We start from the raw sequence: 15,052 nt of genomic DNA, 5'->3' as shown, positions 1-15,052 counted from the left end.
CTTGGCCAGAGCCTGTTCCCTGTCCTTGCTGGGGGAAGGAGGCCCGGGCTCTCCCTGCAACTTCAGACACCTGTAGAAGGTTCTGCCCTCAGATAAACACAAAGTTAGCATTGTACAGAAGGACTGACTGCGAGGAAGAGGGAGGAATTCAGTCTCCCTGCACTATCTGATACTCCATTTCTTTCACAGTATTTTCTCAGAGAAAGATTAAAAGAATAGATCACATATGAATTATTAAGAAATTAAGGACAATTCATGCTGACCCATCAGAGGGCACCCACTACACAGAGCTGCAGCAGGATTGATGCTCTTTCCACCCATTTCTCCCCAAATCTGCAGACCTTTGGAGAAAAACAAATGCAGGGAAAACATGCTGTGGGCTGTGAAGTTGCAGAATAACCAGCAATGCAGCCTGTTTCTTCTGTAAGGCTTGGCAACGGATATATCTGAATGTTTTACCCTATTCCAAAGCTGAGGAAAGAGTGGCAGGCATTTTAGCCAGATTGTCCTGTTCTAGAGAGTGCCTCTTGGGAGCTATCAGCCCAGCACCAACAGTTAAGGCAGCATTTTCTTCAACTGTCCCATGGTAGTTGGCCTGTGAAGGTGCCTGTAAAGTGATTCACCATCTCAAGGCTAAGCTGAAACATCAGTTTGAATTGAAAGTAGAGCTCTAAGGCCAGGACAGTCATACAAGACTCCTTTTGGCAGGAGCTCTACCTGCTGTGTAGGCTGTGCCTCACCAACGCATTCTCCCCCATGTGCTCTAGGCAGCAGCAAACACCCTCCTTATTTCTCAAATTAATGGCATCAAGAGGAGACATGGTTTTCCCAGGGTCTCTGTGGTTAGTGCTGTTAAATACCAAACACCATTCACAGCTGCAAAAGCACAAAAGCACAAGGCTCTATCCTTGGCCTTTCATTTCCCCAGTGGTTACCATGTGTAAGAAAATCTGACAGACTGGGAGAACTCCAGGAGGCAGCAGGAAGCTGCGTGAGAGGAGCTCTAGTTTGGATATCAGGAGAAAAGTTTTCCACCCAGAGGGTGGTTGGGCACTGGAACAGGCTCCCCAGGGCAGTGGTCACAGCACTAAGCCTGACAGAGTTGAAGAAGCATTTGGACAACAATCTCAGGCACTTGGTCTGACCCTTGGGCTGTTCTGTGCAAAGCCAAAAGCTGGACCTGATGATCCTGAAGGGCCCCTTCCAACTCCCCATATTCTACAGTTCTGTGATTCTGAGAAGTTCTATGATTCTGCTGCAGGAGGGCAGAAATAGGTGACAAGAGGAAAGAAATGAGGTAGATCAGAGAATCAAGTCCCTGAGTTCACAGAAGATGCAGGATACAGGACCCATTCCCACTCCCACCATTCCCACTCTCTCTCTCATCCCTTCCCCCACTCACACAGGAGAAGGTGAAGAATATCATTAAAAGAAGAACCTACTTGACTCCCCTGTCAATGAGAGTAGTCATTGCTCGTGCAGGAGTCACATTTTCCACCATGAGCCCCAGGGCGTGACAGGCTGCCTTCTGTATGAACTCTGGGGAGTTCCACACCATCTGGAGAAGGACTGGTGCAACCTCTTCTACCTCAGAGTCCATGTCCTTCTTCAAGTTTGCAAAGAACTCTCCCAGAGTGACAATTGCAGAGTAGGACACCTTTGAACGGAGGTTGGTCACCTGGGGAAGTCATGAGGGAAAACATAAGAATCACCTTGAAAAGAAATCAGTTGCCTTCAACAGAAGTCCCAGGAAATGACAAAACATCCTACTGTGTCCAGAGGAACATAAAAGCACAAGAAGAGCAGAAGAGCACAAGCACAGAAAGCACTTACCCAATTTCTGGCCACAGACCTGCTTATTGCAGGCTTTAAAAAAAAAAAAAATCACTAAAGTGTTCTATTTTACACTTCTAAAATGCCCACTACTTTGATTTCAGGTCCTTTTGCTAGTAAATTAAAACAAGGACTGCTTTCAAATCATAAAGGCACAAGTCATAAAGATAAAAGAGTCAGGTGCTCCTATTCCAGAAAGCAACACTAGCAGCTGAAGCACTCAGCCAGGAAACAGAAAACTCAGCCTCAGGTCTACAGAATAATTTGCAGTGTTGAATTACAGCTTGGGCAGAGATTAGGATTCTGGTAAATAATGTCATCAGTGTCTCAGTTTCTGCATTTGCACATTGCATTATAATGGCACCTCACTCGAAGAACAAGTGTCAGGTACCTGACCTACCAGTAAATACAGCTACATGTACACACAGAGCCTACAGAGAGCTGACAGACATTAGAAATAGAAGGTCTGAAACCAGAAATGAAGACATGCCCTGAGCACACATGGAGATGAACAAGCACATACCTACTCTACACACCATGTATGGAGTATGGGGAACAATTCAGAGCAATGTTCTCACCTCACTGGTAAGTGCCAAGCAAATATCCCGAAGTCGAGAGAGCAGGACATCTGAATGGGATTCAGCCAGCTGTTTGATCTTGAAGAGTCCCTTCTCCTTCTGCTCCCTGAAAGGCAAGTACCAAAAAGATTGATTGATATTTCTCTCCATCCAAGAACTAGGCAGCACCCTCTGAAATGACCAGGCTGGCAGCTCATCCAAACCACAGGAGGTGCTTTTCAAGGAGCACTTAATGAAATCGTGGAACACGTTGCCACAGGATGCTGTGGCTGTCAAAAGCATATAAAAATCCAAGAGGCAAACAGAGGGGTATCAGAGTCTTCATTTGTGGCTGTTTAAGAAGACAGTATTTCTGAAATCTCTGGCACATGATGCCCCTCTGTCACTGCTTCCTAGAAGCTGTGAGACTGAGCCATGCTGCTGTTTCTTGTCACCTCCCTGTACCAGTCCCTGAGACACAGTCCCATGGGGCTGTTACTGGGGCATTTTCCTTCCTTGTCAACCCCAGCAGGCAGTTCAGCAGGGAGAGTCTGCGCTGCCACTCTGGAGCCGAGTTTCCACTCTTCAGTCTAAGCTTGTGTGTCACCCACTTCACCTCACACATTCCCCTAAAAAGCAGCAGGATATCCTAGAAGATTCCACCCCTGGGCAAGAACTGTTGAAACCCTGGCTTTTCCCAAACCCCCCTGCCTAAAACAACCCCCACAACAGCAACATGTTATTTAAAAGTTGCAAAAAACTCCATCTCCCAACACTTGCTTTCTGTAGGCTCTCAGCCAGAGGAAGGTCTGTGAGGCATCAGGGCTGCAGCACAGGGCTGGTGACTGATCCCATGGGCACCCCTGAGTGTCATCCTGACCCCCACATCTGCAGGAGCTCTCTGCACCTCACAGGGCACCAAAGAGAAATGGGGAAGAGAAAGGGCAGAGCAAATGTGGCTGCACAAGGAGATGCATCGGGACAGATTTTTCATGCTTATGCCAGTGTGAATGGAGGCCTTACCCCTGTGTGAATGAAGCATCCACCAGAGAGTGATCAAAAAGACACCAAAAACAAAACCAATACCACCTAACATTGTAGGGTTATCATCTCTGGGCCTCCTTCTGCCTGTGTATAATTTTGGGACACATTGTGAGTATTGACAAAACATCTCAGGCCCATATGAAGCAGTGAGAAGGAAAAAGCTGAATTCCAAAAGTGCAGGATTCCTAGAGGATTTTCTTTCTTTTTCCTTCTCTTCTGCCATGAGCCCTTAGGAGTAATGACAGACTGAGGGACTTGAAAGCACAACTCAGTCGGTTTCTCAGAAAGAAGAACTCCCTGGAGCTGTTTCTGGGACTGCCATGCAGGAGGTCACAGGGAGACCCTGTCACCTGCCATTGCTGGCAGCAGTGGGAGCAGAGAGGAATCTTAATCCCACTGGGTCAGTGGCCCAAGGCACCCAAACCTGCACGAAAAACTGCTGCCATCCTGCTCTTCCTTCAGTCAGCAAATCATCTCATCCCACAGCTTTCTCTCTCCCCTCAAGATTTCCTTTGCAGCCCCACAGAGCAGCAGGCAAACTGAAGAAACAGCATGGAGCTGCTGCAGCTGGAGCACTGCTGCAGAGCAAGGCTGAGGAAAGGCTGCTCTCAAATCTTTATCCTCTCAGTGCTCTGCAGTAGTTTCACCAGTGCCCTTCGGCCCTCTGGGCTCTCGGGGCTCAGAGGCAGCAGCAAGACTCGCTTCTAACCAACCTTAGTGCTAAAATGGACACAGTGAACGGGGCCTTTCTTACCACTCATCGCTGCCGAGCGAGGAGAGCCCCTCCAGCAAGGACTTCTGTGGGTCGGCAGGGGCTGCGTTCTTCTGTACAGTCCCACGGCATGGCTCTTCTCGGTGTTTGGCACCAGCGGCCGTCTCCGAGGTCACTGTAAGGACAGGGTCGGCCATGGGCGCTGCAGCCCCGGGCAGGGCACCCCGCCATGGAGCGGCCTGCAGCCCATCTCCCAGCCAGGGCTCCATGGGCACACACGGGCACTGGGGCAGAGGCTTCCCTGCTGCCTGGCGCCTTGGGCTCCTTGCTTTCCCCCAGCCTCCCCGGCTGGGCACAGCTCCAGGCTGAACCTGACCATGGCCCCGCAGCGCCAGCTCCCCAGTGCCACAGGGGCCACAGCCAGAGGCAGGTTCCTGCGGCCACATCTATAGTCCCAGAATCTAGATGAACTGCTCTAGACTCTGTAGGGTTTTTGCGCTCCCTTGCATGTTGTCACAAAGTATGGAGGAACCATATCATCAAAAATATTCAGACAGGAGCTAATCTGGGTGTCACTGATGTACCGCAGCCACTGACACCAGTGACAATGCTGAATTATGTAGACATACACATCTAGATTCACTATGGATGGAGAGCCACGTCAGGTTAGCTCTGGTCAATCCTGAACATGGAAGCAGCATCACTAGAAAAGAGCTTTCCAAGTATCCTTCCTAGCTCCCTTCTTCTTATCTCACCCTACTTGGGATCACAGCACAGGCAGGCTGCCCAAAAAGGAGAGACAGGAGCCACTAGGGACTATCTGCTGAGTGTTTCCTGCAGGCAGCCAACAGCCTGGGAGCAGCAGGCAGCCCCCTGTGCCTGTCACTGCTGCACACAGCCGCTGTATTTGCTGGGTGGCACAGGAGGCACTGCTTGTTCCCTCTTGGCATTGCAGCCCGTGGGATGGTGGCAGCGAGGAGCCATCGGGCACTTCTGGGAGCAGCAGCACGACTGCACCGAGCTGCTGACGGCTGTGCAGAGCCAGCCCTTGCTGGGAGAGCAGAAAAGCTGCATGCAGAGCCGGACAGCAGCACAGGCAGAGGGCCCAGATGGTGAGTGCACAACTGATCCTGTGGTTCTTGTAGGTGCACAGTGAGACCCTGGCAGACTGCCCTGCAGCTCATCCCTGCAGTCACAGCAACCTCCTGGCACCAGTGCTGTAGTTTGGATTATATCAGGATGGGCAAAAGCCAGAGCTTAGACCTTTACCACGATTTCATTCAGCTCAACTTTCTAGCAGATCTCTAAGAACCAACTGCTGCAGTACTACCAAGCTGGAGTAACTCCAAAGTAGCTTTGCTGTTCAATCTCAGGACAGGCTATGGACCCAGGATCCCAGCTGTGCTGGCTGAGGCAGGAGGCAGTTTGTGCTCCTTGGGCAAGGACAAACCCACGCAGGAAAAAGCTGCCATGGAGCAGGCTTACCTGAGGAGCTGTGTGGGACGCTGCCATCCCCACGGACGATGGGTGGTAAGGGCACATTGTCCTGCTTCCTCAAGACCTTTTTCTTCAAGGCACCACCAGGGTGTTTTTTCTGCACTCCAGAAGCTGTGCCATTGACAGGTGGTAGGTTAATCCCTGCAGGAACCAAATAGGAGTTTATAAGTGGAGGGTGCTGGACAGGCTGATGATGAAAAGAGCCTGGAAACTTGCTGGAGGTGGGTAACATCTCTTTGTTATCCCAAAGAACTTCAAATATAGCAATAATATACCACTTTATACCAAGTATAACACTAAAATGGGCCAATGATCACAGAATCACAGAATCCAAGAAGAGTTTGGTTTGGAGGGCACCTTTAAGCACCATTTAGTCCAACCCCTGTGAGCAGGGACATATTCATCTCTGGTGTTTTCATTAGAAGGAACTGAATTTTGTTTTTTTTTCAGGTTGAAAAGCATTCTTTTGGAGTCACCTTCTCGGGAGGCTGCTCTCCAGGAGAGAGTCTGAACCCTCAGTGTACTTTGCAAGACAGAATTTTCTACTCTGAAAGACTTTAGAGGTAAAGGTGGGAGGCTGATATTCTGGTACTGACTCAGTGAGGCCATAGGGAAGACACTTCACGCCTCTGTATTTTTCTTTGGGAAAAATAAATAAATCCTATTTAAGCTTCCACTCAGATGCAAGCCAAACAGCCCCCCAGTCTGATTGCAACAATGTGCAAAGGGCAAGCAAGTGGTCAGAAAGGACCACAAGTGTAGCCACCACTTACTTGCTTCAGCTTCATCCCCGGGCTCAACTGTATCAGGAGGCTGCAAGAATCTTTTATTTTTTCTTCTGTTCTTTATCCCTTCCACTATATGCTCTATGTCCTTTGGCTCTAAGTGCTCTTCAGCCAACTTCCACAATGCAGCACGGATCTAGGTGCAATGGAAATACATCACAGACTGCAAGCAGAGACACACAAACCAGACACAACATCTCATCCCGGGCACAGAGTCCATAAAGTGCCACAGCCTTCAGTGCAGCTCCACAGACATTCCAATAGTTTCAGAGGAAGGTCTCCCATCCTCACCCTGGCAATTACACACAGCGAGGTGGAACCCTTCAGTGCCACAACCTTACACTGTTGCAACTGCAACCTCTGTCAGGAAGGCCTGCTTGAAGCATGAAAGTCATAGGAGTGCTCCAAGACAGATGAAGAGCTCACATGGCCAGTGAGCAGGCAGTTCAGTTCCCACAGGCCATGGCAGGAGAATAAAAACCATGTGCAATACCCAGCAAGAAGGGGTAATGAGCTGTTGCTTAACACTCATGGCCAGGAACTACAGCTGTTTCTCCCTTCCTGCCTTCTGAAGGACTCAGTTCTGAAGGACTCTGAAAGGACTTGGTCTCTGAGACCATGAGACCAAAAGGAGGAGTCGTGAAAACAAGTTGCAGAAACACGGATGTTAATGAGCAGAAAACTTGAGAGTGAGAGGGCTGTGAGATGCAGCCACAAAGGTAACCCAGAAAAGTAAAACTCTCCCATTTTATTTTGCAGCCTTGCTTACACTCAACATTAGAATCTTTGCTTCTCTGCTTCTGAGGGTGCACTTTGCCTACATTCACTAATGTGTAGCTTACTCTGTCATTCAGAACTTCTCTAAAACAGCCTTTGCACATAAAGTATGCTTCTGGCATGACCTTAACACCATTTCCAAACTTGACACCACTGGAAATAGTCAAGCAATTGCTCAGTAGCTGTCAAATATATTCCCAAGAGAATCCCTATCCCCCAGGAGGGGAAGATTATGATTTTCAGTGACATTGTGGGCCAGGTACTAAATAGCCACTGGAAAGGAGGTCTGCTCATCCCTGTCCTTATTCCTTACCTTTCCAAAGCCTTCCTTGATCTCTTTGTCACTGGTAAAACCAGGACTGCTGGGATGACCCAGCTCCTTGGCCCGGCTCAGTGGGAGGCCTGGTAATGGAAGCAAAGGCTCTTGTAAATCTCTGGCAGACTTCAAGCCCCCAAAAATACCATGCTGGGCAACAGGCAAGACAGGTTCCAGATTGCAGAGCTCCCATTAAACACAGAGACTGGGATTGAGAGCAGCAAGGTACATCCTCCTAGACCCTCTCCCAAGGGATGGGCTACTGGCAGCAGCCATGACATTTACTCTGTTGGCCAGCAGACTGAGACCTGCTGCATGATGAAGGCTGCAGCCCCTGGATGCTGGAGAGCCTCTGTACTTGATAGAGAAGGGCAGAGATGGAGATTGCTCTTGACAGAGATCCCTATTTGCCCTTATTCATGCTGATTTTAGTAAACATCTTCTTTCTGGTTCCTAAAAGAAGTCCTGTGTTCTAATACCTACATTTAGATCAACATTTTCTTCTCTTTGTTGGAATATTTAAGAGGACATTCAAAGAAAAGCTTAGCATTGAGGGAGTGTTACCCAAATGTGTACTGTCTTCTTGACACTAGAGAATGCATTTTCTAACTGTAAGATATGCACCTTCCATTTCCTCTGCCTGCCCCACAGCTGAGCAGCCCTACAGCTCCAGGGGGCACTGGCAGAGCACAGCTCATTGCAGGGAGCACATGCAGGGCACAGCTGTTCCCTGGGAATGTGCTCAGGCTCTCCAGGCTGCCACAAGAGCCTTCCTCCCACCAGAGAAGGGCCCAGCTCCCCCCTTACCTTTTTGTGAGGCTGAGCCATGCTCAGCCTTCACCTGGTCCTCCCTGGCAGTGACTCTGGGGCCAGTGCTGCTCTGCGGCTCCTGGGCCAAGGTCCCCTGAGCTGGCTGGGAGCCGAGACCTTCATTGCCAAGGTTGGGCTTTGGCACATGGGTCCTCAAGCCAAAAAGGTCAGCCAGTTCCCTTGGGAACAGAGGCATCCCAGATCCTAGCCCGCACCAAGAGTTCTTTGCCTTCTTCCTCTCCATTTTTGTTGTAGTCTCAGAGGAAGCTGTAATTCAGGTACAAGAGAAGAAGTGAGTTCATTGAACTCATGCCTTTACAATCAGCCCATCTAATGGATGAGGAATTCAAAGCATATTTTAGTTACTGGAAAGACTGGTTGGTAATTTTTAATGAAACTAGCATCAGTTTAATTTCTCTGAACAATATGGAGCTGGAAAGAGAGAAGGGTTCTACTACTTCATGTGTTGCCTATTGCCTCCCCACTACTACAGGATGCCTTTGCTTCCAAACAGTTGGAAATTCACAGTGGTCTCTAGAATGTGACTCTGTCTAGGAAGTAATTGATTTCAAAAGTAGTTTTCAAGGCCTCTTTTTCTGTAGGTCTCACTCAATGCTATGTTGGGTTTTGCACTTTTGGGATTTTTATATTACTCTTTCCAACAAAGGAAGTGCTGGGACACAAACAATGTTAGATGCAAAGGAAGTTTTGCTTTCTCCTTTAATGTACCCAGTATTCAGCAAGCCTGTATTTGTAGGGAACAAAGTGGTTATCCAAAAGTTCCATTTTTGCTCCACTTACCTGGTCCAGGGGTTTATTCCCTACCCTCTTTTCAACAGACCCCCAAACATATACATGACCTGACTCAAAACATTTCTGATCTTGCCTAATACTGTCAATTCAAAATTTGTTATTTCATTCTGAAATACTCTCCAACAGAGCTGTTAGAACTAAAAGAACTAAATCTTTACATGGTTTCAAAGAGGATAAAATCATATGGCAGCCAAGCAGGATGAGTGTCTTAAAACTGGATTCTTTCACCCTGTAGAATGCTGCGGTCAGTAATAAAGGTGAGACAGGTAAGGTTTAATGAGGCCATTTCTAGTCCAGAATTAATCCAGCAAAAATGTCACCTTATTTACTGAGCACCCTAGCTGCACTAAACATTCCAGATGTATATCAGCAAATAAGGAGTCATTCCAAAGTGTCTGTACCCAGGATTTGACAGAACTAACCCTGAGCAAAGGGACCGGGGGATCTAATTCCTGTTTCTGCATCAGCAGAATTATTTCTTCAAGTCTCATCTCTCCTATCATTACACACCCAGAGATGGCAAAGGAACAACAACAGTGTCACTGAGGCTTTCAACCTGAAAGCATTGGCTGACCCAGATGCAACAGAGACTGCATTTTGTCTGGCACAATTCCACCTGCCTGGGATCAGGCAAGGCAGGAGCAGGGACAAGGCAGAAAGCAACTCCTCCCTAGCCTCAGCCTGCAACTCTGATACAGGCAGAGGGAGCCAGGGAAGAGATTTGTCATCCTGACCCTGCCATAGGTGCCTTTGGGCTTGTGCTGTAAGAGGGTGTCAAACCCAGACCCTGCATAGGCTGCATCCATTTGGCAGCCTCCTTCTCCTTCATTGGAAAATTCAAAAGGACTTTCTATCAAGCAGGAGGGAGGAGTGGGAACATTTCTCATTTCATGCCAATGCCTTCTTTTTCACTACTAATTCTGACACTGGAAAGGTTTCATGGAGATAAAAGGAATGAGGAGGATGGAGAGGGAGGTGTTCTTTTCCTGCACTGCATTTCCAGGGCCACAAGGTACCACTCAACACTTCACACTGGAGGAATTTTCACTGCACCACCAGAGCATGCTCCCAGTGAGAGTCCACTGAGCAGATCAAGGATTTGAAATTACTTTAAAGAAACTTTGAAAATAATAGGTTTTAACCAAGCTTTACAAATGTTACTTCTGAGTTAAGACTACAATGTTAATTCTAGGACAGGCATGTCCTCTACCTACCTGCATCTTCAGAGTTGTTGTCTCGGCTTCTGCTGCTGGATCTCAGCCTTGAGAAAATGGAGGACAAAAGAACAAATGAGGAGGTAGAAAGAGAAGGGAGGGAATGGGTGTTGATGAAAGGAGGCAAAATTTCTTAACATGGTCACTCTGATGAAGGAGGAAATGCAACACAAACCCAACAAGAGGCAAAGCTGATTAAATTGTCCTTAAGCTTTCTGTTGCTGGAGTCACACAGAGCTGGCCAAGCTCTGGCTGAAACACAGCCAGGTTGATCAAACATCAATCCTGCTATACATCTATACCCCAAAATTTGTTGGGGATCTCATTTCACAGGGAGGCCCAGGCACAGTGAATTTTCACCTGATGGTTACAGAAGCAGCACCTGAATTTGCAGACACCTCTCCTGTAGCCAGCATTTGCCCAAGCATATTCTCCTGGCTGCAGAATTTGACAGTCAAGGATCACAGTATTCAAAGTTCTGCAGGATCCAGACCCGTGAAATACAGTTCCAAGTGACACCACTACAATTAAAAATGGAATCTATAGCCACGTCCAGGAGAGGACCCATCTTGAGGTGCTTTGAAGCCCTGCCTCCTCTTCCCCACCACCACCTCTGCTCTAGGGGCTTATGGTGTTGGGTTTGACATTGTAATGGATCATCATGGATGGGCAAAATGGTGAATACACAGAGATTTGCCTCAACACATGAAACACCTGACTGTGCAAAATGAGCACACGAGATGGGAAGAGTGAGATGAACAGCGCACTGGAGCTGCAGACACCTTGGCTTACCTCATCTCCTGGGGCTTCTGGAAATCCTGATGTGGCAGGGACCCTGCAGTGCTGCCAACTGGGGGGCTTCCTGCCTTCCTTATTGGGGGGATCAAAGGTGGTCCCAATAACCCCTTCTTTGTATCCCCACCAATGGAATAGAGCGAGAAAGCCTGGAAAGAGTAGAACATATTGCTCAGATCAAGCATCCAGCCTTGCCCCCATTCATGCCTGAAGATATTCAGATATGCCCTCAGCTGGGACATGGCAGGAAAAGTCAAACTGATGGTGGAGCTTGGACCAGGAGGGGAATGGAAAGGGAGGTGCTGATGGAGAGACCATGTCTCAGATTTGCCACCTCTCCCCTCATGCACACTTCTCTGCAAGTGTGGCTTCATTCCCAGCAGGCATTCACATGTTGGACATCAAGATGTTCTGGGGTGCCACTGCCTCCACTGGCATTTTGGATGGCATGGGAGTGGGTTTAGATCACTATTGTCTCCCTGCCCCTAAAGGTTCCTAACAGCCAGTGCTGATCTCCAGCCAATTTCCACAAAGCCATTCTGCAGAATGACAAAACCTCCTTTTTCCAAGCCCCTCATTTCTTCTGCTGCTGTGCTTCCCTCCTGCAGATCCCCAGCAGCCTTTGAGCCCAGATGCTGCTGAGCTCTCAGGGTGCTCGCTGCTCTCCAGCTCCCACACTTCCATCATCTCAGGCTCACTGGCATTTAGAAGCTCAGTAGAGCTCCCTGCCCTGCTGCTCTCTGCAACGTCTCAGCCTGCCCAACTTCCTCCAGGGCCCCCATGCCTTGGCCAGGAAGGGGGCTGGAGGCAGAGGGTGCAGGTGCACACCCTTCCTTCATATCCCATCATTGCTGGCACAGTGAAAGAGCCAAACCAGGACCTGTTCAAACTTCAGTGAACTTCAAGTTCGTGTCATGGAAAAGGTCTCACAGCTCTGCCTGCAGCACATCAAGCAAAACTTTACACAGGACTTAACTTGATCTCCTTACCTCATCAGAGCCATCAGAGCCATTGCCATTTCCCCCATTCTCCTGCTCTCTGCCATATGTCTGCCTTGGCATGGTGGAAGGAGAGTTCTTCCAGATGGGAGGCAATGGCTTGGATGGAAGGAGCATAGAAGGATTTTCAAAGGAAAACCTCTTGGCAAGAGGATGTCCAGTGAGGCCTGCAAAGTGGAGACACAAAATGCAACAGAGACTGTGATGCAAAAGAGGAAACATTTTTCTGTCCATAGACACTTGAGGCAGGCCTGGGAAAAACCCTGACCCACTTCTCCAGAGATACCACAGAACAGCCTGGCCTCTGGGCTGCCCTGGGACAGCAGGGAGCCCAGAGCCCTGTGCTGTACCCAGGATTTGGCAGAAGTAAACATGAGCAAAGGGACCAGGGGATCTAATTCCTGTTTCTGCATCAGCAGAATTATTTCTTCAAGTCTCATCTCTCCTATCATTACACACCCAGAGACAGAAAAGGAACAACAGTGTCATTGAGGTTTTCAACTTGAAAGCATTGGCTGACCCAGATGCACCAGAGACTGCATTTTGTCTGGCACAATTCCATTGTTTTGGATCAGGCAAAGCAGGGGCAGAGACAAGGCAGAAGTCATCTCCTCCACCAGCCTCAGTCTGTGACACTGACACAGGCAGAGAGAGCTGGGGAAGAGATTTGTCATCCTGACCCTGCCATAGGTGCCTTTGGGCTTGTGCTGTCAGAGGATGTCAAACCCAGACCCTGCATAGGCTGCAGCCATTTGGCAGCCTCCTTCTCCTTCATTGGAAAATTCAAAAGGACTTTCTTTCTGTCATAGGAGGATTCCCTGTTTCTGCCAGGGCAAAAACAGGCAATGCCCATGAATCTCCTTCAGATATCAAAGGTTTAGCTCAGAAACTGCCCCAAGGGAAGGATTAATTAAAAAAAAAAAAAAAAAAGATTAAAAAGTAGGAGGGGGGAATGGGAACATTTCTCATTTGATGCTAAATGCCTTCTTTTTCCTTACTAATTAATTGTGACTCTAGAAAGGTTACAGGGAGTTAAAAGAAATAAGCAGGATGGAGTGGGAGGTATCCTTTTCCTGCACTGCATTTCCAGGGCCACAATGTACCACTCAACACTTCACACTGGAGGAATTTTCACTGCACCACCAGAGCATGCTCCCAGTGAGTGGGCTCTAGGAGAGTCCACTGAGCTCATCAAAGAATTGAAATTACTTTAAAGAAACTTTGAAATGAATAGATTGTAACCAAGCTTTACAAATGTTACCACTTAGTTAAGACTACAATGTTAATTCTAGGACAGACATGTCCTCTACCTACCTGCATCTTCAGAGTTGTTGTCTCGGCTTCTGCTGCTGGATCTCAGCCTTGAGAAAATGGAGGACAAAAGAACAAATGAGGAGGTAGAAAGAGAAGGGAGGGAATGGGTGTTGATGAAAGGAGGCAAAATTTCTTAACATGGTCACTCTGATGAAGGAGGAAATGCAACACAAACCCAACAAGAGGCAAAGCTGATTAAATTGTCCTTAAGCTTTCTGTTGCTGGAGTCACACAGAGCTGGCCAAGTTCTGGCTGAAACACAGCCAAGTTGATCAAACATCAATCCTGCTATACATCTATACCCCAAAATTTGTTGGGGATCTCATTTCACAGGGAGGCCCAGGCACAGTGAATTTTCACCTGATGGTTACAGAAGCAGCACCTGAATTTGCAGACACCTCTCCTGTAGCCAGCATTTGCCCAAGCATATTCTCCTGGCTGCAGAATTTGACAGTCAAGGATCACAGTATTCAAAGTTCTGCAGGATCCAGACCCGTGAAATACAGTTCCAAGTGACACCACTACAATTAAAAATGGAATCTATAGCCACGTCCAGGAGAGGACCCATCTTGAGGTGCTTTGAAGCCCTGCCTCCTCTTCCCCACCACCACCTCTGCTCTAGGGGCTTATGGTGTTGGGTTTGACATTGTAATGGATCATCATGGATGGGCAAAATGGTGAATACACAGAGATTTGCCTCAACACATGGAACACCTGACTGTGCAAAATGAGCACACGAGATGGGAAGAGTGAGAAAAACAGCGCACTGGAGCTGCAGACACCTTGGCTTACCTCATCTCCTGGGGCTTCTGGAAATCCTGATGTGGCAGGGACCCTGCAGTGCTGCCAACTGGGGGGCTTCCTGCCTTCCTTATTGGGGGGATCAAAGGTGGTCCCAATAACCCCTTCTTCGTATCCCCACCAATGGAATAGAGCGAGAAAGCCTGGAAAGAGTAGAACATATTGCTCAGATCAAGCATCCAGCCTTGCCCCCATTCATGCCTGAAGATATTCAGATATGCCCTCAGCTGGGACATGGCAGGAAAAGTCAAACTGATGGTGGAGCTTGGACCAGGAGGGGAATGGAAAGGGAGGTGCTGATGGAGAGACCATGTCTCAGATTTGCCACCTCTCCCCTCATGCACACTTCTCTGCAAGTGTGGCTTCATTCCCAGCAGGCATTCACATGTTGGACATCAAGATGTTCTGGGGTGCCACTGCCTCCACTGGCATTTTGGATGGCATGGGAGTGGGTTTAGATCACTATTGTCTCCCTGCCCCTAAAGGTTCCTAACAGCCAGTGCTGATCTCCAGCCAATTTCCACAAAGCCATTCTGCAGAATGACAAAACCTCCTTTTTCCAAGCCCCTCATTTCTTCTGCTGCTGTGCTTCCCTCCTGCAGATCCCCAGCAGCCTTTGAGCCCAGATGCTGCTGAGCTCTCAGGGTGCTCGCTGCTCTCCAGCTCCCACACTTCCATCATCTCAGGCTCACTGGCATTTAGAAGCTCAGTAGAGCTCCCTGCCCTGCTGCTCTCTGCAAGGTCTCAGCCTGCCCAACTTCCTCCAGGGCCCCCATGCCATGGCCA

Source organism: Lonchura striata, chromosome 18 (assembly GCF_046129695.1).
Source record: "Lonchura striata isolate bLonStr1 chromosome 18, bLonStr1.mat, whole genome shotgun sequence".
Taxonomy (NCBI): Eukaryota; Metazoa; Chordata; class Aves; order Passeriformes; family Estrildidae; genus Lonchura; species Lonchura striata.
Note: the sequence above shows the minus strand (reverse complement) of the source record.